This window comes from Protopterus annectens, chromosome 2.part2, assembly GCF_019279795.1.
Source record: "Protopterus annectens isolate FY-2018-M chromosome 2.part2, PAN1.0, whole genome shotgun sequence".
Taxonomy (NCBI): Eukaryota; Metazoa; Chordata; order Ceratodontiformes; family Protopteridae; genus Protopterus; species Protopterus annectens.
In genome coordinates, this window is record NC_056730.1 from 391938149 (window position 1) to 391961778 (window position 23630).

Consider the following 23630-nt stretch of genomic DNA (forward strand, 5'->3'; position numbering starts at 1 on the left):
AACCAAACTGTGTAGGATCCAGAGTTTGGAGATTCCCTATATCCTTGTTTATTAGGGTGATGATGATGCGTTCCATAGCTTTGCATATCAGATTCATCAGGCTAATGGGGTGATAGGTCCTGGGGTCTGTAGTCACTCCTCCTTTGTGGAAAGGGATGACTGTAGCAGTGTGCAATTCGGTAAGGACAAAGCCTGAGGTGAGGCTGTGATTGAACAGGGCAAACAAGTGAGGTGCCAGTTCACTCTGTAGTTCATGTAGAACACAGCCAGGGATACTGTCAGGTCCCATAGAAGCTATATTCTTGGCCTTGGACAGTGCTGTTTTAACCTGTGCAGCAGTAATACTGGGTGCCTGGCAATCTACTAGTATTGTGATTGGTCCTTTGGGGGGAGAGGGGTAAAGTTAGCACTGAATCTGTTTGCCAGTATATTTGCAATATCTTTTGGCTCAGTATAGGAAATACCATTATGCAGTAGCTCAGAGCAAATTTGGGTATTGCCATTGAGATTCTTTACATAACTTTAGAAGGCGTTGTGGTTGTCTTTACTATCTGCTGCAATTCTGTTTTCATAGCTAGCTTTAGAGGATTTGATGAGGGATCTCAACCTTTTTGCTGAGGCTGATAAGGGAGTTTTTCCAGTCTTGCGACTTCACCTTATTCCACATCAGTTTTCTCCTTCTGTTGTAGAGTTTGTTTATGGCAGGGGACCACCAGATTGACTTCCTTTTTTTTTTTTTTGAGGGAAGTGTCTTAGTTCTATTGGGTATGGTGAGATCCATGCATTTGTGTACGTGTTCATACAGTGCATTGATGTATGATATGGCGGTCATGTAACTATTCTGCATTTCCATGGGTGCCATGAAGTTAGCCACCTCTGTTTTTAGGAGCCCAAAGTTAGCTTTGGAGAAGATTTTCATGGTGGTTACCTTTGTTGGGAGGGTGGAAGGATGAGGATTTCCAAGGTGATTAGCTTGTGATCGGATCTAAACAGGGATGAGTTGACTATTGGTGTAGAGCCATGGTTGCCCATGTTAACAATGACCAGGTCAAGGATGTTGCTACCTCTAGTAGGGGGTAAGAACGGGTTGGCCCAGGGCATTGGAATTAATGAATTCCAGAAAGCGTTGGGCAAGTGTATTGGTACATGAGTAGCTTTCCTAATTAATGGAGGAGTAGTTGAAGTCACCCAGTATGAGAGTGTTAGGTTGGACCCTAATATTCTTCAGGGTGCTTAGGAATGTGGAGTGTGAATCTTGGGACACTGTTGAGGACCTATAGCAGGCTACGACCTGAATCGCTGTCTTACCCAATGTTAGCTGTACCTGAAGTATCTCAGATGTGTTATGTTGGGCTACCAGTCTCGAGGTGTGCGCATCCTTTATGAATATGGAAACGCCACCGCCTTTGGAGCTTCGGTCCAAGTTCCTGGGCCAAAAGGTGTGGAATGAGTTGTAGCCTGGTAGTGCAGGGATGCTTTCTGCTGCCTTGAACTAGGTCTCTGTTACAGCACAAATGTTGATGTACTCCATTTCAAGGAGTACTTCGACCAAGTGCATTTTGAGATTTAGACTTCTAGCATTGAGCAGCATGACCCTCAAATTGCATTTGTTTGTAGCTGTTATGGTGGTAATTTGGTCTTTGTAACACTGCCTAAAAAAGGCACTATAGGGGTGGCAACAGCCTTGGCCAGTATCCAGAAGCCCAGGGGAGACAGATGCAGGTCATCTCTGGCAAAGCATAGAGGTCCGTCAATCATGTCATCCCAGGCAAACAGATACTGGATCCCCTTAGAATGCCACCATAAACTTAGCCAATTGCTGAAATCAGTTATTTTCTGCTTGTACCGTGGTATCATTCTGAGTGATGGTAGGATGCTGCTCAGAGCTAAGGTCATACCCGGCTGGACTACATAATCCATGAGCTCCTCTGTGTCTCTTTTCATGTAGTCCAGGGAGGTACGTCTCAGGTCATTCACACCCACATGTACAATAACAGAGTCACTGTTATTGAGGGACCTGAGTGCGTGCGTTATGTGTTGGATCCTGGCACCTGATAGGCAGTTGATTGTACTTCCTCCTTATTCAACCTAGTGAGTGGGACATCAGTGTGTCTATCGAGTCAACTAGGACTAGTGTGTTGGGCGTGCTGTTATGCCACAGGGACTTTGGTTGAGTGGCACACTGTTTAGGAGAGTTATATGTCCTCATGATTAGTGTTGTGGAGTGCGTTTCTGCCTTGGTGGTCTCTGCTGTTTGGTTAGATTTTTATTGAGAGTATCTGGGAAGGTTGGTGTGTGGTTTGTGTTTTTATGTGAAGGCAATGCTGGTGTGTGTTCTGGAGGACTATGTGTTCCATGTGGTGTGGTGCAAGTGTTGACCTTCTCCTCTTGACCAGGTATTCTGGTCTTGGCTGGAGAGTGCATGGCTTCCAATTTGGATATATAAGTGCACCTCTCACAAGTCTGAGTGTTGGAGGGTAAGAGGAGAGGGTTTTCAGTGTGCATAAGGCAGTTGCTACATTGCCACAGGATGCCCATGTTCACCAGGTTAATAGGGGAAAGCACAATAAGGAAGCCCACCATGTTGGCTTAAAAGACCACTACTCTAATTTTGGCCAGTACATTTTTTCTACCTATGTTATCTTTTTGAAGACAAACTAGGGAAGCTTCCAGTTGTGTACTCCATGAAGTTAGATCCATAGGTTAGTTTGGTTATCAGGCCAGCACAAAAAGTTCCAATAGCCATGCAGAACAGAGTCAGAGGCAAGCTAGATAAAACTGTGCGACAAGATGTGACTTGTCCAGTTGCAACTCCAACTGAATGGAACTTTACTCATGTCACAAGTAGCCCTGAGTACCCGCAGTCAAATGGTTTGGCAGAACATGCACTTCAAAGTACAAAACAGTTACCAGAGAAGTCAAAACGAGATAGTGATGTTTTCCTGAATCTCTTGAATCTCAGAAATGTTCCTCATGATAAACATCTTGGTTCACTTGCCCAGAGACTTCTGTCTAGATAAACCGGAACCACATTACCAATCAGTATTCAATTGTTGGTTCTGTGTGTTAAGAACAACAGGTCAGTGAAAACCAATCTGTTGAAGAAGCACTTAACCCAGAAGTCTTGTGATGATAAAACCAACAAACCGCTCAATCCATTATGAGAAGGAAAAGTGGAACAGATGGAAACGTCCAGAGGTTATGATCAGATTGGAGTCATGAAGAATATTTGTCCAGAGCAGAGATCGTACATTGTGGAATCACAAGGTGCAGAGTTTAGGTGGAATTAGAAGCATTTAATACTAGTGGCCGAGCCTACACCACAGTGCATAGCCTGTGAGAAAGACTCTATCTCAGAGTGAGTTGTCTGTGTGACAATTGGGGAGAGATGGGCGAAGGCTGCCAGCCTAGTCAAAATAGAATTTGATATATAATTCTGGCATTTCTAAATAAATGTAAAATACAGGCTTGTGTTTTAAAATGAAAGAAAACACTGTAAAATGTGAACTTCAAGATTGTTGCAACACTGCCATCTGCTGTAAGGAAAACCAAGCCAAGCATTTCAAATGTGTCTTTTGAAATTGAAAAGAGAATCTTGTTAATGTTTTACAAGTTGGCTCCAGTAAGTCTGGATGAAGGTTTCATGCCCATTGTTTTAAGGCTAATGACCAGAATTTAGATGTGGAAGGTGCTTTATTGCTCTAGTTTCAGCTGGAATGTATATGTGAAATGCCTTGTATTGTTGTAAGTTTCTGAGTAAGTGTTAGATTGCTAAATAAAGCAGTTTGTGGCCTGAGAACTCAGACCAGGTGTTAAGATGATGCAATATGAGTACTGGGAAAACCTAAGTGTCAGAAATGATGTAATTTGGGAAGGGCCTTAGAGACATGTTTGTTAGTAATGTTTAAATACTATATCTCACAAGAGACTAGGGGCATTTTTGATCTTGATATCCAACTTAACAGCACTCTGCCTTGTGCTCACATGTAAGTTTTAGCACTGTGGTTTCTTGTAGGAATAGTTAAAGCTAGTAAAGATTAATTAGGTATTTTTCTTTGAAATCAGACCTGTTCTACTGTATTATTTTAAGTTTCTGTGTGATCTCTGAATTCTTAGATATTTCTATGGTGTAGTAATTTTGTCTTGTGTTTTAATTATTTATTATTAAATATTTTTAAAACCTTCTACCTGTGGCTGACTTGTATAGAGATAAGCTCTAGAGTACATTGCATATTTATAGAGGTTATTGTAATAGGCCACTCTAAAGTAATCCTTGACTGTTAGTCATACTACCATTGGATAATAATATTGCACAGTAATAATTGGACACCCTTTAAGGGCCATTTAGTAGATGATATTATTAACTGGGTGGTGGCAGTAATTACTAACGTATAGTCTGGGTAAAGGGGCACAGTTGGAGAATCTGTGTCAGCCTTTCCCAGGAGTGTCTGTGAAGTTGTATAAATACTTATCTCAAAGTGTCTGTGTGTGTGTGTGTGTGTGTGTGTGTGTGTGTGTGTGTGTGTGTGTGTGTGTTGTGTCAGCTACTTGGCAGGGATACGAAGCACTGGTTACACAGAGAGGGTACTAGAAGTTTTAGCTTGCCCAGTTAGGCTGACACCTGGACCCTATAGCTGTGTCAGTGGGGAGTCTTATTGGGGACCTGGTGAGTAAGGGAGCAACCAAAAACAAAAGGTTCGCTTGGAGAACCAAATGAGGGCGCCAAGACCACAATGTATAAAATCCAAATAGTTTATTTATTTGCCAGTTGTTGGTGTTTTACAAACATTTTCTTGATGATATTTGTATTGTTTGGACTGATTCTCAGGAAAGATTCTTTGACTTTCTTACTTATATTAAAGGAACAACTATTTTTTTGGATTTTACGTTCAATTTTAACAGTCAAAAATTGACATACTTGGACATTTCCCTGATCAAGTCCAATAATGCCTTCTCCTCAAAAATACATAGGAAAAAAAACTTTTTCCAATTCTTACCTTCATTTTAATAGTGGTCGCCCTTACTTTCAGAAGATGAATTTACTCAAGGGGCAATTGGTTAGGATTAGTCGCATGACTTCGTGTGAAGAAGAATTTACAAAATAATGTGATTTTGTTATGGATATGTTTAGGCAGAGAGGCTATCCAGACAATCTAATTTATGAGACTACTCAGGAAGTTGTGGATGGAAGAAAGGGGAGATTTGCCCCTATTTTAGGTCATGATTATTCTGTTAAATCTGACACAATGGTCAACAACAATACTTTAAATACTTGGGAGCAGGCATACATTATGGATTACACCGGTGACTCAGGTGTGATTAAACAAACTGTCACTAGGGAATGGGACAGATTTAGACAGATTTCTGACCTAGATTTGGTACACAGTCAACCCTTAATATTCATTTACAGAAAGGATTTGAATTTTACGCAATTATTCGAGTTTGGTGGTGGCTCAAAATCTGGAAGTAGATCAGGAAGAGTTAGAACTTTTAAATGTGGGTTTTGTTCTCAATGCCCACATATAGCCAATAATTCTAGTATACACATACCCAGTAGAAACAGGCAGATTATGAGTACCAACTTTTCCAATTGCAATACTAATGGGGTTGTTTATTTAGCTACTTGCCACCACTGTAACTCATTCTATGCAGGGAAGACTGAGAGGAAGTTAAAGTTAAGAATTTATGAACACAATTATGAAATTATGAAGCAGAATGTTAATAATGCATTATTTTGTCATACTTTAACATGTCAACAAGCCTCCTTTAACTTCTAGTTCCTAAGGAAGTTAGGGGTGGTATGTGGGAAGCCAAGTTAGAATACAGGGAATTATATTGGCAGATCATTTTGGATGCCACAAAACACCCCGGTTTAAACAACTTGCTATCTATTTTTCCTGTGCTCAAGTTAAAAGCTGCAAAACTTTAATATTATAAATTTCCAGTAGATGGCAGTACACACATGTATTTTGCCTTCCTTTGGTTAAAGGACTTTTACGTCTGGTATAAATATGAACATTTACACATATAAGCTCATATATTTGATATATATTTTTTCAAAAGGTACTTATTGATTCAAAATGTTTTTTATTCAGCTGTGTATATGTAATATTTCATACAAACATTGTTGGTTTGATATTATACACTTGATTCATTTTATGGCTATTCGAGTAGGTTGAACTGATTGTTTTACTGGATAACTGTTTTTATTGGATAATTTTTACGTTATTGAATTATTGCTTTTTAATTGATTCATGACAGTCTATATATTGAGTTTGTGAAGCACAAATATTTTTTTATTGATTTTTGAGGAAGACGCTGGAAAACATATTTTCTGTACTTAGAGTTAAAATTTATTTCCTTTCGCTGTTTTTAAATAAACTACTTGGATTTTATACATTGTGGTCTTTGCACCCTCATTTGGTTCTCCAAGAGAACCTTTTGTTTTTGGTTTTAGTTTCTTTTTGTTCGCTTTCATCTCCTTTGTTGGTTGTTTGAGTAAGGGAGCAACCAGCCCCAGACTGACTGTGATCTCTGTGTGCACTTAAGGGAAATTATACTTTACTGTGTGTATTAGTTATCCTTTTCTCTTCTATGAGACGGTCTCCCTGGTGTTAGTGGTGAAGATTGAGGCTCCTTGAATGCTGGCCAGGGCACGGTCATCACAGTCTGGTGTTCCAATTCCACAGGAAGTTCCAGAAAATATTCCCATTCCTAGAAGTTCCTGATACAAGCTGTTCACCAAAGACTGTCCCTGTTGCTAAATTCAGTTCAGATTGTTATGTTACGAGATTTGGTCATATCTCCAGACCATTTAACAGATACACGGCAACTTGGACATGAACACTGCATTTTGTTTCTAATGTCTATAATAACGCAAGTCTAACTCTAATATTGTTTTTGCAAAAGGCAATCTTTTTAAGGGGCAGGATGTAGATCAATGTGTGTGTATGTATCTTTAAAAAGCTATTCAAGGACTTGCACAAGTGTATAAATACTGAGCACGTGCAAGCTTGACGGCCATTTTGTAGTAAGCTGTTGAGCTGTAAGTATGTATGTCTGTAAGGTCTGTCTGTTAACCAGTTCATTTGTATTTTTTGATGCTGCTATCCATCCTGATGTGTTTCTATGTACTAAAGCATCTAAACGAAATACCCCGCCTGCTTGTCATCTATGTTAGAGAGTGACAAGTGACAGGTATCATAAGTATCACAGATGCCATGAGACCCAGAATACAGAATTCCCTGCTGAGACAGTAATCTGAGTGGAAAAGCTCAGGAAAAGATGTAAATACATACCTATTTTTTCATATTGCAGAAAAGCTTATTGAAATAAGGTGTCCAGGAAATACCCCATGGCAACAATCCTGTAAGAATGAGTCATTCAAGACTTTTATAAACTCTCTTCTGTTCCCATCCTGTGTGGGAGATTGCTTACCAAGCCAAAACATTCCTTTGGAAAAGACTGGAAAGATAAACAAGTCATCTAAATATGGAAAAATGTGAGTATCTTTCAGTCTGCAGTAGGCTATCACCCATACAGCAGTACATAGACCAAAAGAGAATGCAAAGAACTGATAATGTGATCCAGACATAGAAAACCTTAAAAACATTTGAACTCAAGGTCTTTTTTTAAATACGAGGTCAATACAAAACTGAAATGGGGAATAAGGATTAAGAATTGTGAAAAGACAGCATTTTGAACTTGGGAACAATCACAAACTGGTTACAAAACATAAAACAAAGATCCAGAACTGGTCTCCAAGAATCTTTCTTTGCACTAGGAACATTCCATAATCAAACTCTTCCCCAAACTGAGGAGGAGAGAACAGCTTTTATTACACCTTGAGCATACATGCTGAATGACAGGAGAGAAAAGAAGAGTCTGGTCTGGCAGGTGAGGAGGAATCCCATGAAAGGGAGAGAGAGAGAGACTCACTGTCATATGTAACCTTGATGGATTACTATCAGATCCCATCTAGATGAAAAAAAAACTGTTACCAAACAGTGAAACAGATGTTCAGATTTTCTGGAAGGATTAAAGGACTGTCATGGAGCGAGGGGTGTTGGAAATCCTTCATATAGTTTTTCAGAGTTATTGGACTATCGTTTGTTCTGGAAGTCTTCCTCCTTTCTTTTTGGAATCTCCCTGCCATTGCTTTTTAGTCAGCTGCTTTCCAGGAGCTTGCTAGAATTATTTAGTTTGAGTTCCAAAGAAAGTTGTGGCGGGAGCGCTGAATCCCTTGGCAAACATAAAGAATAAGGGTAAACAATCTGAGAGATGTCTCATTTTTAAGCTTTCTATTAGATTTTAAAGATAGCAAAACATAAAATTAAAAACTTTTAAAACATAATTATTTAACTATTTACATAAGTCCATAACAAGATTTCCTTATACATAACTAAACCATGAATACTTTTCAAGTAAATCACTTAAGGCCAAGATATGCACTGATGAGTGACATTATGAGTTCTTATTTTTACAGTTAACAATTAATTTTTTTACAAACACTCTTAGCTAAATAAACAAATTCAATAAATGATGGAGTAGTTTTACATTTCTAATTCTTTTTGATAACTTTCCTAGATATAACTAAAATAGACCAAAGAAGAGGCACCTGTGATGCTTGGACAGAATCTGAGAGTGGAGCATTAAATATTTACCTGACTACAATGTTTAAGCAAAATTGTTGGTATTATTTTACATTCTCTTACTATATGAACCCATCCAAAATCCAAAGCTTCATCACATCTCCAGCAATTAATATTTGCTGATTTATATATTAAAGCAACTTGATTCTCTTAAGATTTTTCACTCATGTCCAATCTGAGTCAGGAACAGTTTGATAAAGATATGGGAACTTTTCGTAATGAGTTGCTACAATGTAAGTAAGTATAAGAAGAGTGAAACTGACGTGGGTTTTAATCAGGTCAGAGCATTAAGGAGGGGTAAAGCAAGACCGTATATTCTTGGTAACGATCAGATTCCCTCTCAACATTGCAAAGAAGGACCCATTAAGGACATTGTACCCATTCGTCTTGAGTTTTGCTGGAAAAACTAAGAAAGTACAAGAGGTTGTGTATAGAAATTGGTCCATACTGCAATAGGACCCTGAGATAGCTGGGGTTGTTGGTACTAAGCCCAGTTTTTGTTACAAGAACAAGAAAATTCTTAAGAGGCTGTTATGTCAGCCCAGCAATATTGGGGATAAAGCATATAGTTTAAGTAAATGTGGACATTGTTGTATTTGTGGGGTATTGAGCCAAGATAGAGTCTTTATACACCCTAGACCAAATACAAAATATGAGTTCAGAGTTAGAGCAAACTGTGAAACAAGGAATTTGGTTAATTTAGCTGTATGCTCTACCTGTCCCTCCTTCTATGTGGGTATCACCACTCGCTCACTTAGAGAGAGGGTCAGGGAGCATCTGAGAGCTATTAGGAATAGAGACCTTGAGAGGAGTGCTTTAGCGAAACACATTATGTGTAAAGATAGAACACATCACTTTCTGTTTAAAGTGGTTGAGTGCATTTATTAGGACTCACTATTGGGAGCGATAAAGAGTAGGTTAGAACTGAGTGAACTGAGATGGATAATAGAGCTGATGGCTGAGAGGGAACCAGGGTTGAATAACAGGACGTTAATTAAACTTTATCTAAAAATGCTACGTTTATGTTTTAATTCTAATTATGTACAGCTGTATTTATATAGAGTTTTAATGACAAATGTTAGTATAAAATCATATTTTAAGAATAATTTAATGATTTTGCACAAGTTATGTATGGATTTGTGTGTTAAATGAATCAGGATAAATGTATTCTGTCTTTTTAAATTGTTTGCAGTTATTGAATGTTGAGGAGTTTGTTAATTGATTGTTTAATTGTCAGTTAGGGTGTATATAAAACTGAGTCAGTTTTGATGAATTGTATGGTCTGATGAAGCATCTTTGATGTGAACGTGCTAACCGAATTAAACAGTCTTCATTTTTATTTTTCCTGCCGTGTTTCTCCATCTTTTTTCATTGTTACTGAAGTTTCTATTTCTTGGTAAAAGAGGAGTTTGTCTACAGTGGCTGCATTGGTGAATTTTATTTTAGGTTCAAGAGACTGCACTAAATGCTGACCCCAACAAACTGCTCCTATTCATGGTAACTGAGATGGGAGAAGACATATGTTTAAGTTTTTGTTTCTTTTGACAGGAAAATCTGAAGAAACAGACCCACTTTTGTCAGCAAAAAAACCCCTAGGAATGAGCACAGCCTTCTGAATAAGAATAGTGACATTTCCTGTCCCTTCTCCTAGGAATGATAAGAGTGGCTTTCCCTTTTCCTACCAAGGGCACTGCAACAGCTGCAGAGGTCATGTCAAACCACCAGCCCATGGTGGTCTATGGACTACACTCATGGGACTGAAGGAAAAAGATGAGTGGTCTGATGAACCAGCTTTGACCACATCATATTCACCCACCTGCTTCTGTGGCATTTACCAGCCTGCTGTGGTGACAAAGGCTGCTTAACAATCGTTTTTCTTTTTCTGTCTGGAAGTAGTTAAAACTGATGAAATGGTAGGTTGTTCCATGTTATGCTGAAAAATGTGCTTGATTCCTGAGGAAGTCTGGGAGCAATAATCAGTAAAACAGGTAGGTTGTAAAATAAGAACTTTTTTCATGATTTTAAACACAGTAAACACATTTTTAAGCACTTACCTCAGCCACAAAAGTAAAATAACACATTTAACACACAAAAATGGTTTATATTGGTTTTATGAACTTTTTCCACAAAAGTAAAATGTAATGCTCCCATTTAAAAGTGTAAGAAGTCATGTGACAGTCATTAAAAACATACTCTTCTAGCTAAAATTAAAAAGACTTAAAAATGTTTTCTGTCATAAAAAGTAAAGTAGAAGTCACCCTAACCGAAGGGAACTTATCTGCCCAGCAATAGAATAGCATTATCTGATCGTCTATCCTCGAAAGGTTGCAGAGAAGTACTCTCTTCAGTGGCAGGAATGCTCTGAAAAGCTTGGTGAGAAAACCCTAACTTTTAGTCAGCTAAGCTCAAGCTAACTAATGGTTTTGTCATGTGGAAGGTGCCTTGAAAGCATCCTGTGATGCTGTCCATTTTAAAATAAATCGCTCACAAACAGCTCAGAACTGGTTATTCCACAGCCACATAGCCGACACTGCTGTGTACCTCCTAAATATAGAGGAATCACAGTGTGCTGCCCACTGTAATCTCTTAAGAAAGGACAGCATAACAAGATGCTACTTTGAGAGTGCATTAAGTGTCTACTAAGAGATGCATGATTGCGTTTCTAAAGCATACATCTCTCAGCAAACATGGGCTAGACACCCACCACATGTCACCACAGTACGGGTGGCATCTCTGAATTTCTCTGTTAGTGTCTAAGTCTGAAGTGCTTGAACATTTCTGCCATGATTACTTCAATAAAAGTATGTATGCAAAAATTCAAACACTAATAAGAGTCTTTTTAAGCAAGTATCTGTCTGTAGTGTTTGGTTGGTTGTTTGTATGTTAAGGAAGTTTTAGTTTTGTTACAAACATTTTACAAGACATTTTTGAACTAGTGCTAGCCACAAAGTCTGTGCTCTATTGACACATACTTTACTGAAAATAAACTACATATAAGACATTAAAAAGTATAAAGGATGGTAAAGATGGGCACAAGCATGAAGAAAGGGTCTTCTACCTCATACGCTCCATGATTGGGGCTTCCCTTAAAGTGATTCATTATGTTTTTAGCACCAATTACTGCCTCTAAGAGCTCCTTCTTGTCTTACATTAGTGTTTTGTGAAATATGGAATACCATAGATTTACACAGATTATTTCCAATATACAATGTTATTGTCCGATAGCCGTTTACTATCTGGCATTGAACAGTGTCATTATGGCCATTACAGCCAGTCTAGATATATTATATCTGAGCTGATGCATACAACGTCTAGTGTGCAGTGTTTAATAACTGCTATTGCCAATCATGTCACTTAACTGCAGCCTACTGAAGCTCAACAGTGCTGAAAGATCACTGGGTAGCCAGCTGTAGTGGCTGCCCATTGCCAGGACATTCAAAACCTTTACCTGGTCGCCCAGAAGCTAGAAATTAAGGTGGAATACATAGAAAATAAGGTCTGCTGAAACAATGTTCAGATCATCAGCTGTCCTGAAAAGGTGGAAGGTAATGATATGCTTTCATTTATAATAAAAATTTTATGTTCCCTGTTAGAAGTAACAGCAGTCCAGATACAGTGTGTGTACATCATATAATACCTAAAATACACCCAAGACATTTATCAATAAAATGTACTTGCACACACTACAACCAACCATTAAACCATTAAAATGTCAACAAAAACAAGTACTGCTCATAACCAAATCATACAATCACTCAGGTGGCTTTTTTACTCCGCTTGTACAGCTAACTTACGGAACTCTCTCAGCCAACAGAAATCTGAACAGAGGCTAATACTAAAGCCATTATACAAGAAACTGAAAACCTACTTAACAGCTAACCATAGCTCTCAACTGTCCAGATTTTTCAGAATTTCCAGATTTTGCCTCATATTCTTGGACTGTTCCTCATAAAATGTATGGTTTTCCGGGAAATCACTAAGGATTGACGTCATTAAATATCAACATACTTTCAAGCTTTGGACTTTGTTTCCTTTGGAAAATATATGCTAAATACAAATCTTGTTATTCTAGCAACTTTCCAGTGTTTATAAGATAAACATTTAAACTCTGTTCCTAGTTTTGGGCCTTTGCCCCCCCCCCCCCCCCCCATTATTTTAGGCTTTGTCCAGATTTCTTGCACTAAGAAGTTGAAAGGTTTACAGCTTACAAAAACTGTTACACATTTACCAAAGTGGCAAACATTAATATTAAAACAGATTGTTGTTGTTGTATCTTTCAGCTTTTCCCGGTTAGGGGTCGCCACAGTGGAACTCCGGTCCGCTAATGATTGGCAGTAGATTTTTACGTACTGAGTTGCCAGCCCTGATGCACAACCTTCAATGAAGGTATGCCCATTCATGCATGTCGCCACACAGAAGACACTTTAGCTGAGAATCGAACAGGACATCGTCTTACTATGAGGCGACAACGCTGCCGCAGCACCACCACTGCAGCATAGAATATTAAAACAGTTATAATTGCATGTGTGTTGCTAATATAATGAATTTTATTTTAAAAATTTAATATTAAAACAGATTAAATTTTTAAAATAAAATTCATTATATTAGCAACACATGCAATTATAACTCACATGGCTCTTCTGCACTATAATAATTATATTTCCTTCTTATTGACTATAGATGCATATCACATTACTTTAGTTAGCAAATTAAGATACTCTCTGCTGCTTAGTAATATTATTACATTTATAAGGATAACTTCCTGCTTCAGTGATGTTCTGTAATGCACACCAAATGTTTCTTCTTACAACTTGCTATGCTTTATATCTTTGTGTGATGTTTCTTGTTTGTTCAGTATTAATGAATTTCAATATTTTTGTACCTATTTATGTACACCTTGTTTAAACTTTGTTATATAGTATGCCTACTATCTCTTGGAGTTTTTCTCCCCGGGCCTCCGCTTAAAACAGGCATTCTACCCAGTCATATTTTCCTGGTAAACAAAAACAAATAAATAAACATGATATTACCACCTTATTTTGCTTCTAACTAATCTGTAATCAATTTACTCCAGTCCCCTAACTATGAAAACTATCTCTGCTAACCCCTCCCACTTATATTCTAATAATCCCCTACTAGGATTTTGTGTTTTTGCTACCACCAATTACATTGTCTTCAACCAAACAAAACTCACAGACGGCATTACTCCAAAAATGAAAACTATGCAAAGAAATGCAAAAAATACTTCAGTAAACTTTTCTCAGTTGTGTCACATTGATTAAAGAATACAGCCACATCTAATGTGTTAAACTGTATAGCTCTTCAAAAGAACAAAATAACAATAATTCATGGTTCTATGTAATAGTACTACAAAAAATGTGTGTATTAGTGTACTTATTAATGCTGTACTGAATTTACTGCTATTTATTGTTATTGTTGTTCTTGGAGCTTTCCCACCTGGCTACTGCTGAGAAGGAAACTGAAAATGCTCAGTGTTACCTCAGTTAGCAAAGAAAATAAAGTTACTACTAAAATGCCTTGATTTCAATGACTATGAGGTTATTCTTAGTGCATCAAGAGAACTGGGAAGTAATTTGTGCATGGTCTGACAGCAATTTCCTATAGTTTCTGATTATTGCAGCTCTATCTATGCTAAAAAGAAAAATATGATTCTATTTCTGTGGCCATGTTGATGCAGCATACAATTGCACTTATCTGCCACACCTTGTCTCTCTAAGAGCAATTAATAACTTTTGTTTGGTTCTTTTACACAAGTCAATGAATTATTTAGAAATAGTTGGATGTCCATGTCATTCACTAATGCAGACACAGTTTAGGTTAATGCTACAGCTAATCTGATCAGGAAGAAGTAAGCAACATCACTGCTTCCTCCCCTATCAACTCCCCTCAAAAAAAAAAAGAAAAAAGGAAAGACTGTATCTGACCAAATCAATGCAGAGAGCTCGTGAGCAATACTAAGCAATGGCTCTTTGTCTCCTGTCTTAAAACTTAGAACCACTTTGAGTCATAAGCATTATTAGCTGTCTTCGTTCCCAAGATTTCCTCAGATGAAACAGTAGCATGGAGATCACAGTACAACGAAAGACTGTAAATGAAGAGTCCTTGTCTCCACATATTGTATTAACTATTTAACTGGCAGGTCTTTGTTTAAGGCCAAGTCTATGTCATTACTGTAGGAAGGAGTCTGAACCTTCTAGACAAATCAACGTTTCTGTTGGTCTCTGGGCTACAAAACGCACTTATCAGGGTTACTGCTGTAAACGCTTCAAATTGCTTATGATACAAAATAACACTGCTGTCAGCAGATTTGTTTGCTATTGTTAATTAGGGTTAATAACTATTCATTTCATGCACAGTTATTGCAAGATATTGGCATTAAAGATGGTGTCTTTACTGCTAGCAAGCATATTTATCTTTAGTTATTTTAAGACGCATACTGAGCACATGTATACTTAATATATTCCTCCCAATTTTATAAAAGCTGTTGTGCAGGACTCAAAGAAAATATTGCAGTGACACTATTAGGGCTTCACTGGGAAAACTAATAATGCTACAGTGATAAAATGCAAGTCAAACATAAAAGCCTACATGGAGCAAAAGCTCATTAGCATGTCTATAAAATGAACACTGTAAGGTTAGTGGTAACCATGCTAATGTTTCCCCTACCAACCCATGCAACACTACTGAACAGACAGCTACAAGCATGCATGCGCAAACACACATGGCTTTGCAGTACTTACCCGCTGCAGTGCTAATGTACCTTCGCCTGTTATAGACACTAATGGATGTACACTGTCAAAAGATGCTGTACATTTGTATTGCTTCACTCCCAAATTAATGCAGTTGAGCTTTAGTTTGAATCATTCTATTGTACTATTTCATCACCAGTAAAAATTCTGGGGAAGTGCACAGGACTAATTTGCATCAACTATGCCTCCATATTTGCAAGAGATTTTCTCCAGCACAATCACTGTAGTACTACAAGCTTGAGCTGGGGCTGTGGAGCTACAGTGGTCTTTGAATCACCCCTACATAACACAATGAGATACTAGAAACAGGATTGTGCAGTGTTATATGTTTCTCAGGGGTTGTTTTTTTCTTTCACTTTATTTGACTTTGCAGGTGTTCAAAACATCACTGTGTCACTATTAAGGTATAATTCTTACTGATTGTGTATGTGAGGTTTGTTTGTATGCTTACTGGTAGTAGGTCTTTACATCATGCTTTCTTTAAAAAATGCTGGTGATGTCATCATACATAAGATTTAGCTCCAACTGTATTCCACTAAGTACTGTTTGGCAGGATATTTAGCTTACCATAGTATATTTTCAAATAATAATTCTAGAAATACTGCTGTTTTACATAGGGTGTCTATTCAGTTAGTAACAGTCTGTTATAGCGGCTTCTTTTGTATACAAATCGAAATGGGAAGTCTTGAAGGGATGTATGGTGGTCAATTCAAACTAATAAAACTCTTTGAGCATTTAATAATTGTTTAAATTAGCTTATATTTTTAAATTAGTTGTTACTTGTGACATAAGTATCTCACTGAAGGTTGGTGTTTGTCCATTGGTGACAACAGTTTATGTGTTAGTGATTCTTTGTTTGACATTTCCCTATCTAACCACACAGAATACTTGGTGCGCCAAACGACCGTGTCAAATAACACTGTCAGCATTACATTTGTACCATTCATCTTGCACTGATCTCAAACAATGCAAAATGTAGCCTTTCTTTCTCGGTGAGATATTGACCTGGAATGTGAAAGAAGCACCTACCCCACTTAAGGCAAATGCAATTTTAAATCGGGTACAGAAGCACAAAGTTAAAGTTGCCCTTTTTTGCACAAGACTAACATGAAGGAGAATTTTGTCAACATTTTTATGTAAATGGCATTGCTCAAGATTCTTATCTTCATCTTCCTCTGCTAAAAGGTGTGGGGGGCTGCTATTTTGTTACATAGATTACTAGGATCGAATGTGCTAAATTCCAAGAGAGATAATGAGGGTTATGGATTACTTAGTGTGCAGGCTCAAGTTTGTAAGAGTGTACTAGCCAATTTCTATAGCTTTAAACAGGACATCACAAATATCAAAACGTTTGCCAACCTACTAAAATCTTTCCGACACCAGACAGTATTGCAAGTTCCTCATGGGTGATGACTCTAATATAATGACATAAACTCAAAAAGATAGGCTCCCAAATTGCTGTAGGGTGCCTAGCATTTCTAGGGAATTAAACTCTTTCTCCTCAGACTTTCACATTGTCAGCATCTGTCAGACATATTTTTCCTTTCTAAATCCTACCTGTGGCACACGCAGGTCATGCTACACTTAGTATGATTACAGGGATTAGCACTCCAATTCCAACAATTAGACAATGGAAGTTCAACCTGCTTATTTAAAGAAAAAAAAAAAAACAAAGATAAGATTGAGAAAATAATGAAACAGATTTACACAGCACTGGCAAGAATATTGTTATGCAAGAGTAAGCATTTTTTTTCTTATTGAAGTACTTCAAACGTTAAAGCACAAATTACACCTTATCTAAAAAGACAGCGGAAATAGATAAGTCCATATAGTTAAATGAGCTGGATAAATAAATAAGGAACAGGAACAGATATTTAAGCAAAATGATTATAAAGATAAGTGGTTGTTTATGAAGATTAAGGAGCTGAAACAGTAAAAGAATTTAACATTTCAAGATACTAGGATAGATGGACATGCTGTATGCTTTTTTTTAACTCAACAAAAAGAAGCCAAGAAAGTGCAAGGGGAACATTTATCTTAGCTCTTAAAATGTGGATGAAAATTATTTACAGACCCCAGATCAACACAATTATAAAAGATGAGTAGCAGCATGTCCACAAAGCCCCTACAGATTCAAACCTCCTATTACTGAAGATCATCTGCATGGTTAGAAATGCCTAGAATCACAGGATAGATGTAATGCCCATTAGAAAAACCTTCCTGTCTGAAATTTCTGTTGCCACTGATAATCTTCCCTTGGGCAAGGCTTTAATGCTGGATGTTTTAATGGCTGACTTTATAAAATGTTATAAATGACAAACAGGTGCCATTATGGATATGTTCCACTTACACTAACCCCCAACAAGCCATACATTTTTTATTTGACAGGGATCATGTACTGATTCTGTATTTTTATGTACAACATGCCTTCCTAGCCCTACCCCAAAATGACATCCACTTTCTGATTGATGTCTTATTGTGAAGTAAGTGAAAGAACAATGACCATAGTAATTAATTTCAATGTGTTGCTCTTTGGAGACATAAGCACCCTCAACCATAAAGATGACTGTTTGTGAATCATGTAATGTAATTATCCTTTTCATTTCATGCACAACTTCATTTCATGCACAACCTGCCCTCCAAAACAAACTAGACACATTTTGCACACATTTCTGAAGTGGGACTGAGGAAAATGAAAGACATAGTGGCCTCAATAACAAATTTCAACTTGTGGTTCATAGACAAATAACCAAATCACATAATTACCTTCTATTTTCGTAATACCCTCCTTCATCATCATTAACAGCCTTCTTTCTCGTTTCTTCATGGAGTTGAAGTGTCATGTCAAGTGTCACCGCTTCTCTCAAATCAGAGTCAGTCATACCTCACTGTTACATGGTCTTTTCTCAATCCCTTGCCCGGACATCCTTGTGTACTCTTCTTTTTTCTTGTCTCTCCTAAATCTACTTTACCAAATCATCTTGTGCTTTCCTGCATATGTGACTGAACCACTGTGATCTGTTTTCCTTGACCTTCGCTGAAACTGGGGCTTTGTTGACTTCTGCCCCAACCTCCTTACTTCTTCATCTGTTCCATCCTGTGAATCCCACAACCTGTCTCAAGCACTTCATCTCTCTCACCTGAAGCTTCTACGGCCTCTCTGCCTTCACTGTCTAGATTTCCATACCATACACAGGCAATGGTCAAACCACTCTACATGAAACAGCTCCACAAAGAAAATCCCTCATATTCTTAACCCACAAATTGTAGTTTTACAATATCTTCTCATTATAATTCTAATTCTAATAATGTGAAATTAAACTCTCATCCTCTACACTATCCAGATATCTGAAACCATCCTTTCCAACACTTCTCACAAACATCACTACAAAAAGGCACTGCCTTATGAATATAAACAGCATAACAATCCATCTACAATTGGATATCACACTCTCCAATATTTCCACTGATACAGTAGCCATTACTGAATCCTAGGTTAAAGCCTCTACCCCAGTCTGCATGACTTCTTCCAAAGTTTTGGTGTTTATTTAAAGTTATGCCAGATACATTGACTGGAGGAAGAAAACTAATCTTCCATATACCCAATTTGGAGTTATCCATTTTTTGAAATGACCAAACTCTTACATAAATGGTTGATAAGTTTTTTTCTAAACAACTCTCACAATTTCGCATTAGGTTTGCTCTTCTATCTTCATCATCTACTCTTAACACATTGAACTCCCTCCTAAAATGCCCTCTCAAACCCAGAAATTTAGATAAGAATCTGTAGTCCTAGGAAATCTTAACATAATTTTTCTTGGCTCCTCCACAACCAACTTCTGCTTAATCACAGGAAGGTTAATGCCATAATCTTCAGAACTAAAGAGGAACTTAAATCAGCCCACCTTATAATACCACATAAATGACCCCTTGCTCACCATCCTAACCAACAATGTCTTTATGGTACATGGGGATTTTGCATGATCAATGACAGTCCTTCAAATACTACATGGAACAAATCAAGGATAAAATCACTGAACTACCTAAGGGGGATGGCAGATCACCCATTTTCTGTCCCCAGAATGCTGAAGTGGCACTGGAGAGGGAATACATAGTGTATAGCCCTCCAAGTAGCTGTAGCAGCTTTAGAAATTACTCTCACACCCCTGTAATCAATCTCCAACAAAACCTGTAAGATTATCTCACCATTGCCAAACAAAAAGCATTGTAGCAATGTCTTTGCTAAAACCTACATGGCTCTCAGTCAAGAAAAGGCACATTCTTTAACTTCTGCATCCTGAAGTATATTCTCTCTTCCTATTAGGTAGAATGACCATAAACACAACAAATCACAATGTTCACGTCCAAATCTCATGAAGTTTCACTCTTAGAAGATCATATAGTAGCTTACACTGTTGCAACCACAGGCTTTCTGTCTTATGGCAAAAATCGTCAGAATCAGTCCCTCCATCAAGAACATAACTCAGTACATGGAATTCTATTACAAACTCAAACATTTCCTTTCTTTAACAGCCTGGTGTCTCCTTTTTATTTCTATTTTCACAGAAATGATCAAAATTCATGAATCACCCACATCTACAAAATGCCTAATTCTTAACACCAGATTATATGGCATGGAAATATATCTATGTAAGCTGCCTGGTTTAATTTTGTTAGGATATAATTAACTTCCCAGATTTTTTTCTGTTATTACCCAATTGCACTGTTCTACTATAGTATGTTCTCTTTATAATGGCAGTTCATACATAATTTGAGTTTTCTCTTTATTTATTACAAAAGTGTTATCTATTACCTTAATATCTATATCACCTATTTTGTACTCTACATCTTAGCAATGACTGAAATTGGTTCCATACAACCACTGCATTTCTCTCCTTAACAAACTCATATATACCAGCTTCACCTGTGGATAGTTCCTCGGAATTCAGAGACTATTTCTCTACAATTTTGACAAATTAACTAAAAGCCTGTCTTCACATGTGGATGAAGACACAAAACAGGATAGAATGACCTCTAAGTTTATTCTCCAACCAGTGGTGAACAAAATAAATCAAAAATCACAGTGCTGTGTACACAAATTGACTTTTTCTATCTATGTCAAGAAATTATCTGTTTATGCTTTAACACATGCTGATTAATATGAGCCTACAAGGAAAGTAATGTCTCATAAATAAGAAAGCAAAGTAAAATTACTTACACCAAAAGGAAACAGCAGGTATAAATAAGACAATTACAGACATACTGTATAAGAATGCTTACCCCTTTTGCTAACATCTTAGAGATCGCACACTGGCTATAACTCAAGCTATACTTTTTAGATTATAGCTTATTATCAGCAATGACCCCCCCATTAATATTACAAAAAGTGCATGCTGATTGGTCAGCGTGCACGTTGTAAATCAGACGTATACTAATGGAAAAAGGTTCGGTCGCCTAGACTTTTTCCATTAATATAAGTCTTTTTTTTTTTTACAGCAACGGAGAATGCAAGATCTCGAAACTGTCTCGCTATGTTAAAGGAGTTTAACATAGTGAGACAACTTTAAAAAAAGTAACAGAGATCTTCCTTTCTCCGTTGCTTTTTTTAAAGCTGTCTCGCTGTGTTAAATGGGTTTAACATAGCAAGACAGTTTTAAAAAAAGCAACTGAGATTCTCTGTTGCTTTTTTTAAAGCTGTCTCGCTATGTTAAACTCCTTTAACATAGCGAGACACTTTGTAAAAAGCAACGGAAATCTTGCTTTCTCAGTTGCTTCAACCCACAGCTCTAATGTACTGCGTAAGCATACGCATGCGCAGTACATCAGAACTGCCGCAGAATACCAGAAAGCTGCAGAAGGGCAGCACGGAGGCATTATACAATGCCATTATTTAAGAAAAGTAAGTATTTCTTTTCTTAAATAATGTCATTGTATAATAGCAATAACCCACTTCTGGGTGTGGGTAATGCTGGATTTACCCACGGTTGTCTTTGTTTGGCCACACGGGCTTCGCCCTCATGACCAAACCGCACCAACCGTGGGTAAATCCAGCATTAACCACACCTAGGCATGGGTTATTGCTTAATTATGCTACACTTAGCAGAGTTTTATTGAAGGATCTACCACAAGTTCAATCACTGCAAAACTCTCAGATAACACTTTGAGCTGCAGAGACAAGGGTCAGTAGAGTGCCATATTATTCTAAATTTCTCAAAGGTCTTTACTATGGTTGATTATAGTCTGCTACAGCATCATGTCAGACCGATCAGTTTTAGAAGCAAAGGCACAGGCATAGCCAACAGCTTATCAAATCATGAGGCCATTGTATGACACCCCCTTAGCCAAAGTAGGAGTTTATATTTATCATATACACTTAAGTCCAACAACTTTTTGAATATTAACTGGTATCAGCAGTGAGGGGCCGAGTCCCATCTTGGTTACATCAAATATTCCCAGCAATAGTGTAGACATCAGAACTCATAGTATCCGTCCATCAGTTATTAATTGATGGCAGTTGATGGTTTTATATGGCTATTTATTGAACAGTCCATTATCCTTTGTAAAATGTTATTAATATAGCTATTCTAAACAACAAATGTAAAATATTCAAAATAAACCAATTACAATAAAATGATAACTTCATATTTTGGTATGGCTGATTAACTTTACAAATGCATCGAGGATCACTCTTGTTTCATAATACTTAAATTAAAGTCCTGAAGGGAGTCTGACGAAAAACAAATAATTGGTCTCAAACTGAGTGAGTGAATGTCCTGAAACCACAGGAATTATAAAAATTTCAAGTCTACTGAGTGTTGCAACCATTACACTTTGGCAGTTCCCATCCTAAACTGTACCCTCCTTCTCAACCAGGCCTATGCTAGTCATGCCCAGACTGAAATTACGAATATACATCCAATTATCCAGGTCCTGACTGAAGTAAGATAGTATATCACACCACTTTATCTGCAGGGGGAGTCTATTCCAGAGCCAACGGAGATACTGAGTAATGAATATTTCTCTCCACCTTGTTTCACTGATCTGCTGAAGAAGGTTTAGATGTCTTGTTCTGCTATTTGTGGGGCTGCTTGATTTATGAAAGTATAAGAAGGCAAGGCATAGTTCTCCTCTCTTCTATATGACACAGAAAAGAGGGACAGTTGTTCTAGTCTTTTCTGGCAGCTTAGGGGATTTTTAAGCCTATGATCTTCTTTGTTATGAACCTCTGGGATCTTTCCTACTGTTTTATATGTTTGGTGAGGTACATCCCAAAGGTGTCATTGTATTCTGTAAATAAAAAGGGGCAATCGTTTCTTTTGATCTGAATGATATTCCCCTGGCAATTAGCTGGATCAACTAGAAGGTTTTCCTGCAACCATTGCTACTGGTTGTCAAATGAGAGGGAAATATCAACCCAGGTCTCTAACTACATTTTCAAAGAAAAAGAGTATATAAGGCTGTAAACTCCATTTGATGGCAAATGAGAAGGAAGCACTGTTCATTACTGAGCTTTATCATGCCAGAAACCAGGAAGAGGATGTCAGAAACGTGCCAGCAGAGGTGAATGTTGAAATGGATCTACATAACACAGACCTAGATTTAATACTCCTGGAACTCCAAGAAAGCCCAACAAAAAGAAATGATAGATCAGGTACTGATGATAACTTTGGCCTCTTATTAATATTACAGACTGGGAACTTGTCTCTAACAAATAAAATAGCTGATACATAGACAAGACAAGAAGAGATCTCAGACAGAAAGACAGATATAGAGGACAAAGCATGGCAAAAAAACCTGTGCCTGATCTGAGTGCCACAGAGCTTTATTTGTTCAACAGCACCTAGGTCAATTTGTCGAGGATACTATAAGATTCTATTAAAATTGGATGGGCCCACAGATTGAAGACTTGAAAAGTACAGTTTTGTACCTACCATAAATGTAGATGTTTGAAGATCCACATTGCTGCAGTCCTAACACTTGGGTAGTCCGCTGTCCCTCGGTCGGCCCGAATATCAGAGTATAAGGCTGACGTCGGTCAAGGTGCATTTGACAGACATCAGAACGTCAGGGTACAAATGCGCATGACCGACGTCATATCCTCAGTCTTTTCTTGCCCCAGATGTCAGAAGACCCTAAAAAGAAAGGTCAAAAACCCATAGACAATAACTAAACAACCAACTAGCCTAACACCAAAAATATGTATAATATA

The 23630-nt window shown here is 37.6% G+C and overlaps 1 protein-coding gene across 1 annotated transcript in view; it reads right to left on the reverse strand.

Moving 5' to 3' along the window:
• LOC122795642 overlaps positions 1-23630 on the reverse strand; it is a 2207893-nt gene that overhangs the window by 966594 nt on the left and 1217669 nt on the right. The window lies entirely within an intron of this gene.